Genomic DNA, 18,571 nt, shown 5'->3' on the forward strand with positions numbered 1-18,571 from the left:
TTTGGTTATGTTGAGCCAGTTTTGGCACACTCGCTCGGTTGCTGGGCTCCTCAAAAGCGACTCTGTTTTAGGCAACGCCTTTGTTTTCTGTTTGTACTTCTTTTGCGTGCGTTCTTGCACCTCCCGCTGGCCTCCGGCATCCAGTTCGAACGTTCCCTGGCGCCCTCTCCGGCCCGTTTTGCTGGCTCATGCGAGGGAGTGCAGTGGGAGACGGGGAAAAAAGGGATCGATGAAACATACATCAGTTGGGCCGGGTTGGCGGAAAAGGGAGATTGCGGCCTGGAAGCTCCGCCCACACACCGCACCAAGAGGGCCAATGGGAGCGTCGATCGCTCGAGAGAAGCGGAGGAGAAAAAGTGGAAGGGGAAAACGGCAGGGGAAATTATCCCGCGTCTCGGCGGGTTCGTTAACCACGGCGAGTGGGGCGGAAGGTGCTTTGGACGCTTATTTCTTGGTGTTGGCTATTTCTTTGCGTTATTCCTCGCTGTAGGATTTAAAAGCAGGCGTACACGGTAAATGTAAAAGGACAAGATAGTGTAATTTCGACGATTGCGGTTTTGGAGATTTATTTAATTATTTTATTTGTAATATACTGCCAGCCACCTGTTGGCAGCCAAGGCAGGAGTAATATTTATGCATTCAGCACTGTGGTGCAGCGGAGAACTCGCGTGGTACAGCGAAACACGTAACCGAACAAGGGAGAGCAAAGTTTCCTGAGTAGAAACCAACAATCACAAAAAATAGCTCGTAACATAGCCAAAAAGCATTCTTTGTTAGGTACATCCATCACAAAGTTTCCGCAGCAGAAACAACAAGCAAAAAAAAAAAAGAGCGCAACACACCAGAAAACAGACCCTTGGGTAGGTACATCCCGGCTTCCAAAAAAAAAATACACACAAGTTAAAATGTACACAATGTTTACTCAGCGCGAGGTGATAACGCTCATCGGCGTCTCGCGGGCCCTGTTTGTTAAACTTTCAATTACTAGAAACAAGCGATTCGGTTAGTTTGAGGCATAGGCGGTTCTGTGTGGGAGAGATTTGTTGGGTACACTAAACGAGGCTATATCCATTCACTAAGCGAATGATACTGACTGTGCTTTAATTTTTTTTTCCAAAAATATCATCCTCCGAGCACACGGATGGAGTTCCGGACTCTGGCCTACGGAAACAACAAAGTATGCAGTGGCCAAGAGGGCTTTTGCTACTTTTGTGACGCCTTGTCCAGACTTGTTTTTATTTTGATCCCCATGGTAAAGCACAGGCTACCAATACTGTCGGGTTTTCTTTAATAACAGTTTCATAAGAACGTCGTTTCGTTTAAACCACGGCCATTTTTAGGCGAACTCCCGCAATCTCTTTTTTTTTACCTTGTTTTAAGAATGAATCCGGCCCTCAATAGATAGATCGCCAGCCCTATTTCACACAAAGGAACAAAACATTCATTTTTGTTGTTTTGCACCGATTGCTTTTATCCCACTTTATTTATTCTCGCCACAACATAAGCATCCGGGAGTTCGTTCGCACCAAAAAAGAAACAACCATGTCCAGCATAAGGAGGCAATCATGTGGGTCCAGTGCGCGTTCTGATGTATGTTCAGACTACCGACGCAAAAGCCATATCGTGATCTATGGGCGTAAAAAAAAAACGGCGTGTCACGTTGTTCGGTTGGCTGAGACGTGAAATGACGTCATTCTTCAAAGTCATTACGACAGTTGCGGCAACAGCCTGAACCCGGCCTAACGCAAAAAAAAAAAAAAAAAAAAGGACTTGCACCAGTGATGCAAGGCCGGATAAACAGCAGAGCTGGCGGCTCCTCTACCATCGTCGGAGACCCGGCTGTTGCACCTGACATGGATTTCCGAACTTGCCGCTAAAAGTTCTCCATGACTGCCAGGCCCAGATCATTTTGTCTGCCGACTTTCACATCTCTCTCGAAGTGGACCGTGTTAGCATGCGGTAGAACCCACTGCAACCGCCTTCTCGAACTTGGCGTCCGTATAGCGCGAACTCGGCATCTGTGCTCCGTGAACTGGCAAGGATAACATCTCCGGAGAGATCGCGCTACGAAAGCTGGGCAGAGTGTTATCGAAGAATTGAGCTGGCCGACGCCAGTCGCTCCTCACGAGACGCACGCTCACGTGCGCTTGGCTGGGCTGCGTTTCCTGGTAACGCTTTACAATGGAACTAAAAGCCTAAAACAGCTCTGCTGTTAAAAGGACAGCTGTCATTTTCCCGAGAGAGCTGCCGAGTGCTTATAATGTGGCAATAAAGTTTGCGGCCTAGCAAGTTAGTAAATGATCCCGCCAGTAAGCAATGAATGCTTGAATAGAGGACGCTCGGCGGATCAGATGCTCCTGGCGTGGTCCGCAAAGTCTTTGTAATTCATAGCATTAATTAGCCCAGTCGATCTAAAATCTAGCAGGAATGACACACATACGACGCACACTATGGCCGATGGATGGCACACAAAATTTTCGACGGTTGAAAGGATAGAAAATTGGCTGCGTACTGCTCACTTCGCGGCCACGTAAATACTTCTCTTCTCTCCCAGCCAACCTTTCCGGCTCTTCCCCTCCCACTTGTCCTGCCACGATAAACACAGCGTAGGTTTGCTCAAGACCATTCCATTTTCACGCGTTCCACTGCTCGCGCGGCTTATATTGAATATTTCTTACTGTTGGACTTGCAATGCCGCAAGAGAGTCTATAGGTTCGGAAACGAGCTCTTTTTGTATTTTCTGGTCAAAATATTGTTTTCAATTCGTATCCTTGTATTTGCTCTCGCAAACATCAAACGCACATCTAGTTACAATTAAAAGAACACTGCATAGTACCAGCTATTTATTGATTTTTTTCCCACACTTACGCGTGATGTTTTCTTTTTGCTTAACAATGTTGGTAAGTATGAAGCATCGTACCAGATTTAGTGGTACATCTCCCTGTTATAGTTTCAGTTTCAGTTTATTAGTTATTCCAAAAAAAGTAGTACAATAACAATATTACACCGACAACCGTCCCATACTTGAAAACTGCAACGGGACCCTCGAAAGGTTTTGCCTATAGAAGCCTCTCGTTTCACAATTCTTTTATCTTTTGACGGGATGGCTGACTCGAGGGGCGGACGGACGAAGGGACAGACAGACAGACAGACAGACAGACAGACAGACAGACAGACAGACAGACAGACAGACAGACAGACAGACAGACAGACAGACAGACAGACAGACAGACAGACAGACAGACAGACAGACAGACAGACAGCCCAAGAAATACTATAATTAAGAACCGGGCGATTGAAACGAGGGACTGCGGAAGGCGAGGCTAGCACACACCCCAAAGTTCACCACATCTCGCCGACTCTTGTTGAACGAGAACTGGACCTAGTGAACGCGTTGTGGCCTCCGACATAAAAACGTGTGTTAGAGACGGGTTTTGAGGCCTGCAGCAGCAGTCTGAGCCTGGTATAAGCAAAGAAGCACCAATGAGGTGAGTAGCAAAAAAATACCCGAGGCGGGGCGAAGCATGCACTGTATAAGTGTATTCTTGGCGCCTCCGCGTTTTTTCCCACGGAGATGAAACCATTGGGGGTAGAGTTAGACAGCTTTGTTGTAAAACTCTCGTGTCATTGAAGCACGAAGTATTCTAGCGCGAGGCGCTGGAAAACTATAGAGTGTCCCTATGTCTTCTTTTAGTACACATTTTTGTCCACGGAGATGAAACGTTCTAGCGCGAGGCATTGGAAAACGAGTGCCCCGGTGTTTTAGTACCGTGACTACACGAGACGACAGGAGACGCCGACAGCCCGAGCCCCAAGGGGCTTCGCCCCTAAAAAATCCCGGGCCATCTCCACTAACTGGAAACATGAGTAGGGGTGAATCATGGAGTGTATAAGTATATTTAAAGATTGTTAAGTATCTCTCTCGTCACACGACGCGCGCTGATTGGGTGCCGAAGAAGCGCTGGTGAAAGGAGCAATCGCGCGCTTGCTGAGGTGGTGGCGCCGTCTCTTGCGTTTAACTGGATAGAGACACAGACTGGCCGTAAGTTGTCTTCGTGTCACACTCCGCAGCATGCTAAGAAGTATGCTAAGAAGTAGCGCGAGGAGTTGGAAAACGAGTGCCCCGGTGCGTTCTTTTAGTACGCGTTTTTGCCCATGGAGATGGAACGTTCTAGCGCTAGGAATTGAAAAACGAATGTCCTGGTGTTTTAGTACCGTGACTACATGAGACGACTGGAGAAGCCGATGGGTCGAGCCCCTAAGGTGCCTCACCCCTAAAAATTAAAGCAGTTCCCCTCAACATGAAAGCTGTCGGGAGTGCAGAGCAGTGATTCGCCATAGGGGCGGTGACGCCGTTCTCCACTCACTGCTACCAACCCTCACGCTCTTCTCCTCCCCGCTTCACTCGTCTATTGACCTTCGGGACAAGAAGCTTTCTATCCATCGGTAAACTCGCCTACCAAGTCCGAAGTGCTCCAGGACGTCTAGAATAGCCTCATGAACGACATTGTCACAGGCGCCTTTAACGTCAAGGAAGAGGGCTGCGGACATGCCTTTGCGACTTTTTTCTTGCTGCGCAAACGTTACCAAGTCCACCACGCAGTCTATGGAGGAACGACCGCGTCGAAAACCGGCCATTACTTCAGGGTATATATTCTTGTATTCAAAATACCACGGCAGATGCGTGAGTATCATTCTTTCCATGACCTTGCAAAGGCAAGCTTGCCAGGGCAATTGGCGCGGTATGATGAAACGTCCGGTGAAGATTTGCCAGGCTTGAGTAAAGGGACCGGACGGCTTATTTTGCACTCCGGTGGAACAATGCGATCCTTCCACGTCTTGTTAAAGATATTCAAAAGCGTTTGACGTGCTTGAAGGCCAAGGTGACATATAGTGTGGAGTAGGAGACCTCAACGGGACCTGGAGATGAGCTGCACTTGCAGGATACCAGAGCCGCCTCTAACTCTTCCATTGAAAAGAGCATGCGTTGATCGCGTGACGCAAGGACTTCACGGATCCTTGAAGGTATACACCTTCAAGGTATACCAAGGTATACAAAAAGTGCTTTTTGCGCTGGGTGAACTGACACCGCAGCTAACAGCACGACCCCACATTTGCAATCGCTTTCATGCCGAAGAAATGGGGTCACTAGATACAAGATTTTTGTGGGGGACGCTTACTGCACAGCATCAGTCAGGAAATAGTCATATAAACTTCTGGGAATGCCGAAACTAAAAAGAAATAAACACACTGTACGATATATACTTTCTATTTCCATACCCGACAGAGCTATCGGCGATATTCCCCATCAGCTGTTCGTCGGCGGCGTACAATGTCTTGTTTTCATTCCCGGAAGGCCGCCTTTGTGTTTGCGCTGCAACCACGTTGGTCGCATTCACCGCCAGTAGTGCGCGCCCAGGTGTGGGGACTGCCACCGTTTCGGACATTCGGCTGAAGAACATGTTGTTACTTATGCGGACAAACTCCGTCAACACCAGCGTCCACCGGATGAAGATTTGAATGAACATTTAATGGATGCAACAGAGGTTCTTGATGCGACAGGTGAACTTCCTACAGCTTCGGTAGTCCGCGCCAGCGGCTCACCTTTGACGTCTGCAGTTAATGGCTCCTCGAGCAATGCTGCACCGGACGTAACTGCTGCTTCTGTGGGGCCTTAGGTGCATTCGAGGCGTCCATTTCATCCTTGGAGCCTGTGCCAGGTGAGCCCAACGTGCACCGTATACCCCATCTTCGCACGAGCCCGAGGAGTCGGCTGCTACTTCTGTTACTGAGGTCGAAGTGCCGGCAAGCGGGGAATCTGCTGGGAAAACCGTGAAACCTTCTACGTCTCAAAGTTCAAACCTCTGCCGCCCTAGCAGAGCAGCAAAGAACGCGGCTTCCTTTTCCGTTGGACACCCCAGACAAGGTGGGCTTTCAAGGTCTCAGGTTCAGCACCCATGACAGAAGGCGACCAATAAAAGGGGAAGGCGTTACAGATCGCGCTCGACACGGTCCAGGGACAGTTCGAGTGATTCACCTCCTTCTAGTCCCGTGAGAGAACAAATGGGTATTTGAAATTCCCGTCGCCTACACAGTGATCTACGACAGATTAAGCTTCTCAACACTGAATATAAACGGTTTATGTTCCGGGCAGAAACAAATGCACTTCCTCCGACTGCTTTCCTCAACTGATTTACACTTCACTGCAGCACAAGAGACAAAACTCGGTAGTTATGATTAAGAAAGAACTTTACGGCAATTTCTTTCCGATTACGAGGTAATTGTCACGCATTCATTTGTCCTTTCGGCACGTTGTGTCTTGTTTCTAAAACAGGAATTGCCGTACTCTGCCATAACCTATCAGGAAGATGTAGAGAGGCGGATTATATGTGGCGATTTCTTGCTGTACGGTGAACCGTGGCGATTAATCAATGTCTATACATTCAATGTTAGCGGCCGACGAGTCAGTTCTTTTTCACAAATTTGGATGTTTTTTATTTGAGACCTGATCTGTTTGATCTGTTTGTGACCTTATCTGTCTGATCTGTTTGATTAATTGCGTCTGTGAAGCATACGATCGCGCCCAACCTCTATCATATAAGGATAGGGGCGCTGAGGTTTTGTCGCCCGCCATTGCGGATTGTGGGACAGTGGACACTGCATTACCAGGAAGAGCGGCTTGTTTGTACGCACATTTTCAAGGGCTTTCCTATGCACGACTTGACAGGATTTGCATTTCCTCCACGCTCCTTTCCCACCGTCCTGTATGTGACCTCAAACCAATTTCTTTCCCGGATTACTGTCCTGTCGAGGTGAGCCTGGGCGGAGGTGGTCGCAGTACTTTTAGACCCCCATGGGCTCTATGGAACTTAATTCGTCGCTATTACGGGATGAAGGCACTCGTGTCCGTGTGCGGGAAACATTGAAGGCACGCCTTTCCATGCAATTTGCAGCATGGGAACTGTTCAATCAGGAAGTTCGTGGCATAGCGATTGAGTGCGATTCGATTAATGCTTTCTACAAGCATTACCAGAAAACAATTATTGCTTAAAAGCCTGTATAGCTTCCATGAGATTGAGAGCGAAATGCCTGACACTTGTGGGGAACGAATTGCTACCGTAAAACGTCAGATTCAGAAGTTTGAGGTGGGCCGATATCGGGGTGCACCGTGCACGTGTTCGGTGCCGGAACAATCGTGCTATGCACTGTGAGAACCCGACGCGCCAGGCTTTACTTGACAGGCGTCACCACGCTGCCACTAAGTTCATCCCGGGTATGAATTCAAATGCTGTTCATTTAACTAACGCGGAAAAGATTATATCACCATTTGAAAATTATTATATGGAACTATTCAGTGGTGCTTATGATCCCATTGATAGTGACCTTTCGGGACATTTTGTCTCCATAGTAGAGCCATTGACAGATAATGACAGTTCCATTATAAGTGGCCCTATTACCCTAAACGAGATAGAGGCCGCAGTCCATCAGCTTCCGGTCTCCGAAACCCCTGGCCCCGATGGACTTCTCGGAGAGTTTTATAAGGTGTTTAAGTCTATTTTATGTCCAGTTCTTTTTGGAGTTTTTTAATGCCGTCCGTATGTAAATTCTCTCCCGCCGTCACTCACGGAAAGACATACAGTACTAATTCCCCAAAGTAAAGAGCGTAAAAAATTGCGATCTGGGATAGCCACAGACCAATCACTCTGATGAAGCTTGATTACAAAATTTTCGCGAAGATATTACCTAATCATCTACAATATGTCACGCCCATACTTACTGACCAGAATCAAACGTGTGGACTGCGGGACCGATCAATACAGACCAATTCACATTGCTCGAACAGCCCATCAGTTCTGTAAAGATTCCTATGAGCAGTTCGTGTTACTGCCGGTAGATCTTTCAAGACCGTTTGATTGTGTTTCCCACTGAATTTTTTTATTAGAGGGAGCCAACGCTGTCTTGGTCGTTTTGAAGGGAGTACGTCTTTGTTATAGCAACTGCTCTATACCCGCCTAATTGTTAACGGTCACCTTTCGAAGCCGGTGCCTATACATTCATCAGTAAGTAAGGGTGCCCGCATCCACCTTTACTTTTTCACTCTATTTAGAGCCTTTATGTCTCAGTGTGTTCCATTGCACTAGCATTCAGGATTTTGATATGTTTGGAACCGAACTCAAACTATTCTGACGACTTGGTCTTTTTCTGTATTGACAAACCAACTATAGATAAAGGTATTTTTATGACACACGAATTCGGGTTAGTTAGTTTCTGGTGCTAAAGTCAACCTTTTGAAGAGCTGTGCACTTTGGTTTGGCCTATGGGCACTAACACCAACCGAGTATGCCGGCATCCAATCGTCCTGTGTACAACCTAAATATATCGGCGTTCCGCTGGTCTCCTACCGACAACGCGCCCACTATTGACGGGGGCTCACTGAGGCGCTTCGTATAGTTATTCACTGGCTTTCGTTCCGCATAACCTGTCGATTTTCGGAAGGGCCCAGGCATGTAACATATTCTTGTCATCAATATTGGTATATGAAATGCAAATTCTTCATTCCGCTCGTAGTCACATATAGCGGTTCCGTCGGGTTTTCGCTACATTTGTGTGGTCGCCTACCATTTAGCCAATGAGGCGTGACAACCTTTATAGACCGGTCTGAGCTAGCGGGATGGGCTTAACCCATATCCTTTCACGGCAAATACTTGCAAGGTTCTTTTCTCAAGACTCCACCCACCCTGTTATTCGCTCTTTTTTGCAAGTTAACCCGCCCATGTTTTGCCTAATCTTGTTGTCTCATCATCATTTTCGACCAGACCTTGTTAACAGCGGAGTAAGTTCGATGTTGCAAAAAATAGGAAACAAAAAAATATAAAAAAGAAAAACCAAAGAAACGTCGAGCGCAGGTGAGCGCGTTCTTCGCGGTGACCACCCAGCCTCCCCACATGCGCAGTGGCTTTAGCAAAAAAAAAAAAAAAAAAGAAGAAGAAGAAGCAGAAACCACGGGGAGTGAGAAAATGCCGAGCGCTCGTGAGCGCGTTCCTCGCGCTGAACGCGGAGTCCCCGGCTCGCGCAGTGGCTTTAGTAAAAAAATTAAAAAAAACTGCAGCGCTGTCATCAAGTGCTCCGCGCATGTAATGCTTGGCATGAGGAGGAGGACAAACATTTTATTGAGCCTTTAAAGGCCCCCTTAGGGGGAGTGGTGACCGGCGTACCGGTGACCTCAGCAGCCCTCGCCGTGACCACCCGTTGGCTAGACAGGTCGGAGCTGCCCAGCGCCTCATCCCAGTGCCCACCATCTGGTAAGGGGGGATAGGGGTTGTACGGACAGTTCCAAAGGAGTTGGTCCAGTGTTTCCACTGCTCCGTAGGCCGGGCAGTTGGGGGAGGGGTAGACGGAAGGATAAATACGGTGCAGGTGGTAGCGACAGGGGAGGGTATGGCTTTGCACCAGTTGCCATAGCCGTTCTTCCCTGTTGGATAAGAGGAACATGACGATATCGATGCATATATGACGATGGCTAATTCGAGCACAGTGCAAAGCAACGACGGAGCATGTAAATAAACAATTTCAAACTTGTGCAAATGCGTGGTGATGTGTCCTTCAGTGCTCACGTATAAAGAAATCCTGCAGCTTCGCGATGGTTCAAGCCTTGCGCAGCTTAGCATAACCTTCGCCAGTTCAGCTGGTTGAAGTCTACAATGCTGAGCATGACTTTGCATCCACCACTCACAGCGAATAAGACGACGATCTCTTCGATGCATATAACGACGACTTCTAGCACCGCAACTATTCAAATAAACAATCATACTGAAACTTAGCTAGGTGTCCGGCAATGCACCTATACAGTAGCTTCGCCATTCAAGGCTTGTGCGCGAATGCTGTTTTCCCTCAATTCTTTTGTGGTCGTTTATGTATGAAGCTCACTTCAATATGGTTTTTTTGGTTAGTTTTTCCCTAGATTACATGTTACCTGTGTCACGTGTTAAACTCTACAGGGACCTAATTTACATGCTTTTCCTAGCACCACTGTAGATAACCGTTTACTCTAACTTGTCTGTACAAGATGTGCCCTTACTTGTCCATGAAGTGGTGCTTTCTTCCTCAACAAAAAGGTTATTCTTCAAACTGAAGAGCGAAACGTTTCATTTTAGAACGTGGCTGCACAACCGGAACATTTTTGTGTCTTCTGTAAACTGCGCCTGTGCAATGTACCGGAAACAATTGAGCACTACTTCATAAATTGTAAGGAGGTCATACTCTTTTGGGATGTCTTCAAAGAACTTTAAAGAAGGACTTTGAATTGACTTCACCTATTATACGGTATCTCGTATCCCCCGCAGACGGTGATATGATAAATGATCGGTTTTTCTAATCGCGCTGCATAGTTTTTGGAAAACGCAAATGTTTGAGGGGCATGCTGAGGCAATTGTTTATTTCAGGTCACACTTGTGCCAAATGGTCATTAATCTTAAGATGTCTAGGACGAAATGATTCTCGCCCAGTCTGGTATCCCCTGCTTATTAGTTGTTCACTATCGCCCCGCCCCCATTTTGAAATCGAATGTACATAATTGTTTATCGTATTTAGTTTTATTTTTCATCTTGTAATCAACTCATTTCTATGTGAACATATTGTAAATACGTGTTGTAATTATCATTTCCTACATTGACCTGTAGTGCAATAAATACCATGTGGAAAACAAAACAAACAAACAAGCAAAAAGCTGTGGCCGAGTGGCCTCAAGTACTGGGTGTGCGGCAATTAGCAAGTTCGAATCCCTGACAGGACTTTCTTTGCTGATTTTTTGAAAACTCAGGCAGTGTTTTCTATAGTGAATTCCCCATTTTGCGCTGCAACCTCCGTTGCTCTATGAGCGAGTTTGCAGATCGCATGCAGACTGACAATGATGCCCTCGCGAGTTCTCGTTGGCGTGGTGTTGACGTAAGCACCGAGTGCTTGTGGGCACAGTGCCGAATCAGTCGAGTCTCGGCCTGGTGCGAAGACACCTCTTGCGACACAGGGACGAGCCATTGAAGCTCCAAAGGTGGGGGCGAAGTGCCTCGCAGTTGACCTTCTCTGATGACGAAAAGACCGCTCTGCCACAGGCAGAACGACGTATGCCTAGTCTATTTAGGCGGTGCTGGCAGGCTTTTCTGACCCATTCTACATGGCAGAACATGGCAGAAGCGTGGTATGCCGTTTCCTGTAATATCGAGAGTTCCTAACCAATAATAACGTCTGATGCCCAGCTGTTGGTGCACAGAACCGAAACCGAAACTGATTTTAATTCCAATCTTGGACATGGTGCAATCACATCACAACTCGAATACGCGCCCCTGCTGGCTGTTAGTTCTGGCCTCCGCAAAGGTCGCATGGTATTTTTTTTTTATTTTTCAGGCTTTATAAATAAATACTGCTTCGCAGACCGGATAATTAATGGAAAAGTTTTTTGGCCATTCTGCGCAATGCAAACAACAGCAGAAGTTTGTCATATTTGTGTCTCTCTAAGGCCAAGAAAAGCATAACGATTGTAGTTCGACTTTTCTGTTGACTTTTTTTACCGGTATACTTGCCCCGGCTTCTGCCGCACTTCGAGAGACACAACACCTGGTTACAATCATGTGTATAAGCAATTAGGTTGGCTCATTGTAACAAAAATATCCACAAAATCAGATAATTGTCTGCCAATGTGTAGCGTTTTTAAGCCGCTTGTCCGGATTGTGAGTTTGTTACAGCCAGATTTGGCTATGAGTAGTCAAAGACGTTGAGTTATTTTATTGTATTTAACTTTTGTTTTGTTCCTTTTCGGCAATGATGTAAATTTATGCCATTGCGGCGAGTAAGGGCCTTTACTACACCAATTATGTATTTTTTCGCAGATGTATAGTGCTAAGTTGATACGTTTTCGCTAATATCTGTTCGTAATTTCAGCGTTCTTCAATGGCTTTCTTCGTTAGTATTCATTATGTTTGGATATGTATAAAGTGCATATTTTTTATTTCTTCCGATAAGTCGTGTAAATTTTTATTTTCCTTTTTCGTGTTTTTTGGTTTTTGAAAATTTTGTAGGATAAATTATCTCCATTTACGCTATTATAACGACTAAATGTGTTACTTCCGCAGATTCTGCGCTTCTCTGCAAATGCATGGCATTACACGGTCGGGGTACATGTCAAAGAATGCTACGCATTAAAAATGCACAACGTAACAAAAAAAAAACAACTAATAAATGAAGTTCGTGTAACGCGCGAATAGTTCTCAGAGTGTGTGTGTAAGGCATCTTTGGACAACACAATTTTTCTTAAGCTTGGATCACCTGCATTTTGGGGGAGCTTACTCCGAAACAAAGCGGAGATCTTATTATTCGTTCGTTAGGAGTAAAAACTCTAAAAATCCTCAAATCTCCATTTGGTCGATTCTACTAGTAATCTTCGGGTCCAAAGCTAGTAATCTTAATGCAATAAGCTTAATGTTACGTACACTTTATGCTAAGCAGCCGGTGTCTGTTTCACATCAGTGAAGTTTGTTTCGCATACAAAGAAAGCTCAGAATGAGCTTGAGAGTAGTTTAAAGGGACACTAAAGGCTGAATAGAATTTTGTTTGAACTCGAAGGTCATACGTTTCGCAGCTTCCTCCGCTTTTGTTCGACGAGCAACAGTACGGTATTTGCTGAGAAATAAGCAAACAGAACTGGCATTTCTCTCACCCGCTTCCCTTTCATTTTTTTCGTGACGTAGTCACGTAGCCATTGCGTCACAGAGTAGGAGCGAGGCACCGGTGCGGTCTAGGAGCTCTCATGCTGGCAGCGGTAGCTTCTACGTGCGCGAGCCACGGTCGATGTTTCTATGGCCGACGGGTGTGGCTAGAACGTTTATGATTTGACTCCGACGGAACGACAAATGCTTTTTGACATACCAGTGATGCCCATGGCCACAACATCGCAACCAACCGCTGCCCAAAGCCGCACACCTGCGAGATGATACCTGAAACGGCGCAGCGCGTGACCTTTTTCCGACGCCGCTCTAGCGAGCTTCTCGGCGCTGTGAACAGTGCGTCAGTGCGATAAGTTGCGACCGCACTGCCCTCTTCGAGCAGTCGAACTCGATAAGCTGACAGTGAAGACGCCTTTTTGTACGCTCCTTGAATAAACCGCCGGCCACGTACTACGGCCTGCGAACATTACGACTGAGTAGTCCTGCCGGGCTCCACCGGGGCCCAAACGTAGAGCTATGCAACGCTTACGAATTATCAACAGTTGCTTTGGGCGAACGCAACAGCGCAAGCTAGTTACCCATTTACCTTTCACGGGCGGTAAGTTGCGAACCGGGCGTGGTTTACCGGAAGCAACGTTAGCGTGCGAAGAATAAAAGATTAAAAGCTCAGGCGGGTCGCTTAAAATCGTGTTCCTTTTGGCGCTTCCTGCTGAGGTTACTGCATGGAGAAGCTCGGGCGTTCGCCATCATAGAGCATTGACTTCGATAATTGCGCACCAACTTTGTCAGAAAAAAAAAAAAACAATTATTGATGCTTCTCAAGCGAGCTCTCGCTGTCCATCACTTTTGGGACGTCAGAAACCACCGTACCCGAAGGTGCACGGGCGTCGACACCCATTTTCACGTTTCTGGAATTTTCTGCCTTATTAAACAGCTGCTAATTGCGAGAATGGCGAATTTAAATTCTCAGCACCGTAATCTATCAATACAAGCTAACTTGTTTTTGCCCTTTAGTGCGCCTTTAAGGGAACTGATTTAAGCACTATAAGTTAATGTGAAGACTATGTGCGAAGCTGACTTTGAGGTGAGGTTGAGCGGAGGTACATGTTAGTTAAGTTGCAGTGGGTTTAGCAGACTCGACTCAACCTCAGCGGCAAAGCTGACTGCAAAGTGGGCTGAGTCTAGCGAGTTCTTTGGCTCTGCTTTCTTTACGAGATGTTGTAGATGAGCCGTCGTGGCGAAGCATGTCATACTTTCACTGAAACAGATAGCAAACGAATTGTAACTCGTGGTGCCTTGTTCCCGCTACCATTGATAATAGCCTTGACGCTCAGGTTTTTTCATTCAGACACTGAATGGTGCTGACGCTTAAGGAGGCTGTTTAAAGTGGCAGCTCGTGTTTTCAGTTTTCAATGCAGAGGGCAACTGTGCGCTGCTGTGTGACAAAACATCAGGGAAGCTTGCACTCGCGCGCAAGATTTGAATTTTGAAGCTGGTCTAGGTGATCATGGGCGGCCAAAATTGAGTTTTATTATCGTTGTGGTGTCGTATTGTACGTCGCGGGGCATGGCATTTAAATGACCTTATGTTGAGCAAAGCCAGAGTGAGCTCATCGTTTTGGTCGACGTTTCCGTACGCCACTCTGCAAGCGCGAATCATCGTCTCTAGCGGATATATTGCACGCCGAGCCCCTCGAAGCGCGGCCAGCCTTGGCCAGCTCCACCCTCGAGGATCAGCGTCAGCTGGTCGAGAAGGCTGTGGACGCGGCCCGAGCTCAAGGCGCCCTGGACTAGGGAAGCCACCCCGAAGACACCATTTTAATTTATTTTTTTCTCAATAAAGAAAGTTTATTCTCTCTCTCTCTCTCTTCATCGGCCGTGCGAACTATTCGCGGCCGGGTCATGTGGAGTCAATGATCACCTGCAGCAGCTTCTATACACCATTTTCCTTGCTAGAGGTGGGCGCCGCCATTTGCTTTTTCTGACCGGACCGCTAGCGCCGTCTATGAAGCGACCGCCGAAACCTCCGCGCTGGGCTGTTAAGTGCTCCGTTCTTTCCGTGCGTCTGCTCGGTACCCGTGCATTACCAAGTGAACCGTAGTGGTTTGGCGTTAAGTTAGCGGTTGCAGTGCTTGTATGTGTGTGTGTTCTGTTTTGTTTTCATCATCTGCAGACGGATTTTAGGTCTTAATTTACTGCCAGAGCGGAAAATGCCGATCCCGGCTGTTGCGAGCAGCAGTAGCAGTGTGGTGGTGGTGCCGGTGGTGCTCCGCAGTTCCGCGATGCAAACGAATCCAACGTTGAACGAATCGGTATGGCACCGACTGACATAGAAATCGATATCGGGGAGTAAATACATGTTTTCAATGCCACCGTGCTTGTTATGTTCCCCGATTAGTCATGTTTACGGAAGCGCGGACGTCGAATGCAAAGCGCGCACAGCATATGTGGGTCACGGTGATCCGTGCTCGCGATGGACTTTCGACGAGGCGATTGCGACGCTGTTGACATTGTAATGTAATATAATTTTTCTTAACTAGACTTATGACGGTTACTGACGAAACGAAATTACCTGGGCGGAAAAATAACACGACCGCACAACCAGTCAAATTACTATTCGAAGGTTGAGCCAAAGGGTCGACGTTCGGGCGAGTTAATATTGGTTGATCATGATCGGGATTATTATTGACCTAACTCTGCGCAGCGCATGTGGCCTGTCACTCGGAGCCCACCTTTGTGAAACCGCTGCTTGCACCACAAATGCTTTACGCGAGCAGCAGTAACTGTTTTGTAATTGTAATACTTTAGATGCCGTGTCAACGCAAAAGGAGTAGAAGCTTTTCCTTTAACCGCGTTGTGAACAGGTTGAGCTATTTTCCAAATGCATCGTTCACGCGTATCTCCAGCTGCGTTTCCACATTGGGCTGCCTGCTTATCCTGCTATCGACCAGCAGTGTGCGATGGAGAAAGTTATCTTTTCATATCGTTTGGCAGTGTAATGCGTTGGCCTGAAAAAAAGTAAACAAAACGCCGTGATTTTAAAGGTTACATTAAATGAAAAGGGGATTGTTTAATGCCAATCGGCTTTAATGACAAACAATATATGGTATTTTAAATTGACTACAAGAACCCGAAGTTATTGTAATGTTGTATTGTATCGGCGCTCGTCAAAGATCCCCAGGTAGTCAAAATTAACCCGGAGCCCTCCACTGCGGCGCGCCTCATATGACCCATGAAGCGTTGGGGCGTTAAACACCATAATGAATCAATTAATCAATCAACCAATCAATCAATGCTGTATTGTAAAAGATAAAGTTGCTTCTAACATTTCAGGGGGTTCGGTTCCCTGTCGCAGCATTGCGTGTAATGAATGGATTTTGCTCCGTCTGCTTGCCGTCCAAGTGCACCCAACAAACCCTGGAGTTGGTCGTTGGTACAAAGTCGTTGCGGTTTATCAACGGCATCCACCGATATCTCAACTCGGTGTGCGTTGGGAAGTGATGCAGCAAAAACACGCCGCGACCGCAGTGCATTTTCTCCAGGCGGTGTCGTGCACATGCGTGCTGTCAGCGACTGTTTCTCGCTTTCTCTGGTTGTTCAATAACCCACCACCGCGCAGTGCTGGCCAAGCGACGTTTGCGCCTTGAACGGCATCGCAGCATTGGCTAAAACAGTTGAAAGTTCCGCAAAAACTAAGCATAAGGTGCAAAATACTGCTGAACTACGCTGCGGAGCACACCGCGCCGGGCGATTTTAACAGCCCAGCGCGCACAGGCAACGCTGGTCGGCCGCCGAGAGAACTGGTTTGAGAGTATTTTCCCCCTTTCCCGGCTGCTTATGGAAAATGGTGTATATGCTCCCTTTTTTTTTCTATTCCCGCGCTCGCACTTCATGAAAATTCTGTGCACCGCGTTCTTTTTACATTCAGCTAACCGATAAATTTGTCGTACTGCGCAGTCATTAACATCAGCTTTACCGGCACGTTTTCGTGCTACCTCAGAACATGCACTTCCCATTTTCGTTGTTCGCTGAAAATAATCATTTATATAATCAGTGGTTTAATGTTGCCCTCTGTAGTGTACATGATAGGTCACGTGTATAAGAGATAACCGAGATCATAAAATGTCCTTATGTGTCGCTACGTTATCCCGTTGTAGACTCAAGTGATGTTTTAGCCTCTCTCTCTCTCTCTCTCTCTCTCTCTCTCTCTCTCTCTCTCTCTCTCTCTCTCTCTCTCTCTCTCTACTTTACGAAATTAAGCCAGCAACAGCGTGAGTGGGTTCCTTTCTTCCTGTAGTGAGATACATATTGACTAAGTCTTGTATTTACAAAATGAAAACACAAAAATTCGACAACGCTAATTTAATGCGGGGAATTTCTATTCAACTCTTGACAGGTTTCGAAAAATCAGAGAGCGATCTTGGAAGAAGCTCTCTCGCATGAGACGGAAAGAACCATGAAGTATGATGTCGCTCAAAAAGCTTTAACACGCCAGTGTAGCAAAGCTACACTGGCGTTTGCTTAGCACGGTCCACGAACCTTTTCGACTCGCTTCAATTCCTCAAGCTGTGCCACAGTGAGGGAGAGAGAGAGAAATCATTTTATTTTCCAAGCAAGTTGGCTAGGAACGCGTGGTGGTTACCGGCCGTAGGCTGGCGGCGACGGTGGCGGCGACGGTGGCGGCTCGGTCAACAAGAAGTAGCTGCATCCCCGGTTGCGAGCTGCCCAGCGCTTCCTCCCACTGCTCGACGCTGGAGATTAGGGGGGGGGGGATGGGTTAAGAGGAGAGGCCCACATGGCGTGGGTTAGTATGTCCAGGGAGTCACAGAGGGGACAGTTGGATGAAGGAAACTCAGAGGGATAGATCTTGTGGAGGAGGGAACGACTGGCGAGGGAGTTGGTCTGGAGACGCCATATAGGCTCTCCTGAGCGTTGGTGAGGGATGTGTAGGCAGGGGATAGCGGCGGCGGGAGAGACGGTAATGCTTCGTGACTTCTTGGTACGAGAGTGACAAGCGAGCGACTTGGGTAAGCATTCCCCATCAAGATTGGTACAATACCAGGCTGAAGATTCGCAGGGTATTCAGTCCGCTCTTTCGTTACCCTGCATACCGGCATGGCCAGGTACACAGTCAAACCTGACTTTTTATTTTATTACTCCACAAAACGTACATGCCGAGGCAGAATCTGGTTGCGTAGGAGGCGAATGCATGCTTTCGAGGGCCGGTGCAGATTTTGAGAGGTTTGGTGACATGTCCGCAATTTCAGACGGCTTGTCTTGTGGCGTGCATTTCACCCATGTTGGGTGCACGGACAGGTGTTCGTTTGTTCTGTGCCTTTTATTTTTATGGTAGTCCATGCCTATTCGTTAATGTAGTTGCTGGTGTCTGTGAAGATGTGTCTTCATAGACGTCAAGGACAAGGAGGAGGCAAAAAAATTTAACAGTGAAATAGACCTGGTTAGCGGGCCTCAGTCCAGGAATTCAGTATATGACTTCAGTTCAGGACAGGTAAGGAGCTATACGCCCGAGTCGCAAACGCGTAGTTGCAATTACCATGCGCGTTTCGGTCTGAACGTTGGCAAGAGTACAAGCGAACGTGTTAAAACGCGTTCGTATCATGTTTATATTGGGGAACTTTCTTTACCCGGGACATGAGTGGAGGGGCCGCTGAGAGTAACTCGTGACGCGATATGTATACCCGCCATAGGCTTTAGTAGAAACGCTTTTCGAACCAAAAGTGAACAGACAGCGAGGGGGCAAAATCTGCTGTTCCTATGGTACGGCACTGCAGCGCACTTCTGTCGAAATTCCGGAATAAAACTACTAAAACCAAGTTTTGTTGTGTGGGTTGGTCC

Source organism: Haemaphysalis longicornis, unplaced genomic scaffold (assembly GCF_048455015.1).
Source record: "Haemaphysalis longicornis isolate Haplotype H1 unplaced genomic scaffold, Haemaphysalis longicornis Haplotype H1 scaffold_2, whole genome shotgun sequence".
NCBI lineage: Eukaryota > Metazoa > Arthropoda > Arachnida > Ixodida > Ixodidae > Haemaphysalis > Haemaphysalis longicornis.